This window comes from Hipposideros armiger, unplaced genomic scaffold, assembly GCF_001890085.2.
Source record: "Hipposideros armiger isolate ML-2016 unplaced genomic scaffold, ASM189008v1 scaffold_697, whole genome shotgun sequence".
Classification (NCBI taxonomy): domain Eukaryota; kingdom Metazoa; phylum Chordata; class Mammalia; order Chiroptera; family Hipposideridae; genus Hipposideros; species Hipposideros armiger.
The window spans coordinates 253,175-256,874 of NW_017732047.1; the positions used below are offsets into that span (position 1 = coordinate 253,175).

Here is a 3,700-nt window from a genome sequence, read left to right on the forward strand (position 1 = left end):
GTGATGTAAGAGCCATGAATTGTTGGCAAAAAGTTCAGGTCATTTTCACCTAACTTTTTCATGCAGACTTTTCAGCACTTCCAAATAGTAAACTTTGTTACCTGTTTGTCCAGTTGGCACAAATTCTTAATGAATAATCCCTCTGATATCAAAAAAAGGATAGCAACATCATTGGCAACAAGTTCACGAACTTAATTGTCAGACCTCGTATAGGTTCGATTCTTTCATCACAGAACAAACAAATCTCTGTAATAACCCTAGAGATAAAGTTTAGTACTAAAGTATAATGTCTAGAATAATCTATAAAACCTAAAGTTATGGGCATCTAATTTTTAGCTCTAATGACGTGCAGTATTATGAAAGATCTCACAGCTTGTCTTTGTCACCTTTCCTTTTGATGCATCTTCCTTTACTTCATGTCTCCCTCTTCAGCTTTCCTGCCATCTCACTAGGATTCTGGAGCCCCGTCTATGCCTGAATGTCCTTGGGTCCCTTTGGTCTTTCTCTATCGGACCTTAAATATCAGCTTAATTATGAATTTCTTATGAAAATATTACTTTATCTTTTCTACCCAAACCTAACTGGTGTTTATTTCTTCCATTGTAAACTAGCAAGTAATACAATTATTGGTGAAATGATTCATGCTAAGATCGTTACAGTTACTCCTAAGTGAGCATGTAACCTCTAGGGCAGTACTTGTTTTTAAGCAAAGTATTGCCTAAACCTCAATTAAAAGTGAAATTTTATATATTAGCCCATATTGTGCTTTTGGTAGAGTGCTTTCAGGCATTAGCATATATCCTAAGTATCCCTTAAGCCCACCATCTTGGCTAATCACCTGCTCCACCTTCGCTAAAAGGCAGCCCTAACTCCAGCTTCAAGATGTATATTAGAGAGCCTGGTTGCTGTCAGCCTACCAGGCATGCAGCCAAGTGGCTATGAGCCTGCAGGCTTGGGTGCCAGGATGTCACGGGTTTCTCTCAAAGTTGTTTGGTAAAGTATGGACTAAGATTACCTACAATATCTGCTTTCTTCTCCTTACAGGAATGTGTCATGAGAATAAATGAGATAATTTAGGCAAAGCACTTTGAGATCCTAGGAAGAAAATGCATTTTATTTGTTCATTATTGTTGTTTTTAGTATTATTAATAAATGCTACATTGAAGTTGGCCTGAAGGTAAGGTCTAACGCTTTACTATTATTGTATTTGAATATAAAGTTTCTGTAAAATCGTTTCCAGCTTGCTTTCAGACTACCAGGATATGGTGGGATCTTTCATTTTATTGAATTCCAAGTTGTGGAATAGCTTTCCTTTCTAGTCTGTAATGTAAACAATTTGCTTTGTAAGTAAACGGCATTTTTCAGAGTTGACATGCTGTAATTTCCAATAAAAATGTAAGCTAAATTGATGAATTCATTAGAAAGCATGTAGTAAGGTGATACTCATTTATTTTCAAGGAATGAATACTACATGAATGCCTAGTTTGTTTTCATTTTTATTGTTTTCATTCTATGCAAAACAATGAAGAAAACACAAATAGCCTACGGAGGGGGGGGGGGAATAGACAAATAAGTGCTCGTGAACGGGGAATGAAAAAAGAAAAACTTGCCACAGCAAAGACTATTCATTTGACTGCAATCGTTCCCTTTTTGTGCCTGTACAGAAGGCAGACCTTTTTTCTGCTCTGAGGAATTCCTGCGTTCCTGTTTTCTGAGATTAACGCTCCCACTTCCCCAGTTGCCTAAACCCTACAGAGAGACACTAGTCAAGGCTGTTCAACTTCGGAGCATAAACACAGGCTCTAAACAGCAGGGATTCGGAACCATTGTTCTAGCCTCATGACAGGCTTCAAGTTTTTCTCTTTAATCTTCTCCTTCTTCGTTCTCATTGGATCATTTGTATCTGACAGGGAACAGCCTGCTTCCTAGAACAGCGATGTCCTTATTTATCCCTGAACCAGGCCCTCCAGGAAGCAGAGCTTCCTTTTCAAGGACAAATTAGTGATACTGTTTCACATTTGACATTTAGGGATTGACAAAAGATAGACAGTTTCCCTTCATTCAGAATTTTTTATCCTTTGAAGAAATAAGCTGAGTTCCACAAAGTGTCACAATGTGTTCCTTATTTGAAATGTTAATACATTATAAAAAGAATTGTAATGCACCAAAATAAAGTCTTAGATAAAATTCATATAATAGGACAAAAATATAACAAAGTTTCTGAAATAATTATTATATAAGCATAAGGATCCAATTCTATTTGAATTGAAATGTATATATCAAATGATACTCCCCTAAATATTAGAAAATGATATGCATTATCTTTATGAATAGTTATAATGAGAATACCATTTCATGCCTGTATTCTAATAGCACTATCAATATAATGTATTCATATTATTACAGTTAGAAATGTTAATTCAAATCTGCATTACTTTATCAGAAATGTAAAAAGGATGCCAAAATGTGTTTTAAGAAAATGAACCCAAGATCACAGACATTTGTAGTTTATATTTCCAAATAGTTGGCAAAAAAAATAGAGAGAGAACACATATATTTTGTGAAAACGGTAAGTAGTTTAAAAATGTGTGGGGATTTATTATTATAAGCAAGGAAATTTATTTTCCTATGTGCTTGAGATAATTTTTTGTCAGGAAATTACCTAGGAAACCACTAATTCTCTTAGACCCCCTAGAGTCTCTTGTAGTTCAACACTCCACAAACTTCAGGACATTTTTTGATGTCTTCTAAATCACTTATTGTGGCTAGATGCTCACTGTCAAGTTTCTAAACCAAAGATTAAGGAGCGGTAGTGAGGGAAGGGTCTTTGAGGATCTCCTACTATGCTCCTTTCTACTGGACATGACTGCTATCTGCCGAGAAGGGATTTGAGGGCGACCTTTCTCCAAGCCTCTTTTATAGTATGACTAGTTCTGTGTTGGGGACAGAGTGTTGCAATAGCTGTTGACCTATGCTCAAAATGTGCAAATTCATAAGATTTATTTTTGAAGGACCTTTAATTTAGTATGATAGTTCTGTTTTTGAATAGTGGATCCATGGATATTGGAACAGAAACACACACGTGGGGATGTATACACATATGTGCAAGGGGATAGTGAAAATACTGGCTTGATTGTAACTGTGTGTCTATGTTAGAGAATAATTCCTTATCCAACCTGGGATAGGATACATTAAACCAGATCATGACAAGTCATGAAAGCTAGACAGAAAAGTTTACTCTTGTTGTAGCGGGTAATAGGACACTATTACAGATTATAGAACAGGAAACACTAGCAATGCTTTGGAAGATTAAACCAGTGATAGGAATAAAAACTTTTTAGAGACACGGTTCTGGAAAAATCAACCACATTTTATGTATTGACAAGATAATGAATGTATTGATGGCATGAGGAAATAATGGGCATATATCATGCCTTGAAGGGTTTGTCACTGCTAGAAAACAATCAAGCAGTGGAAGAGAAAAACAATTGGTAGACTCTTTCCCCCTTTCCTTTGATTCATTCAAAATTGAAAGATTTCGGGCCGGCTGAGTAGCACGTTAGTTAAGAGCTGGCTTGGGATGCCAGAGGTCCCCGGTTCAGTTCCCACATATGAGGGCCAGTGATACTGCCTTCTACAGCTAAGATGCTGAACAACAGCTCAACCTGGAGCTGGGCTGTCATGAGTCACTGGCGATGAC

General features: G+C 36.7%; 1 long non-coding RNA gene across 1 annotated transcript in view; it reads left to right on the forward strand.

Annotated features, from left to right (window-relative positions):
* The first annotated feature begins 1,011 nt into the window (after nucleotides 1-1,011).
* LOC109373267 (uncharacterized) overlaps nucleotides 1,012-3,700 on the forward strand; it is a 53,075-nt gene continuing 50,386 nt past the window's right edge. The window contains exon 1 of the long non-coding RNA XR_002122190.1: nucleotides 1,012-1,177. This is a non-coding gene — a long non-coding RNA (uncharacterized LOC109373267). The remainder of the gene's footprint in view (nucleotides 1,178-3,700) is intronic.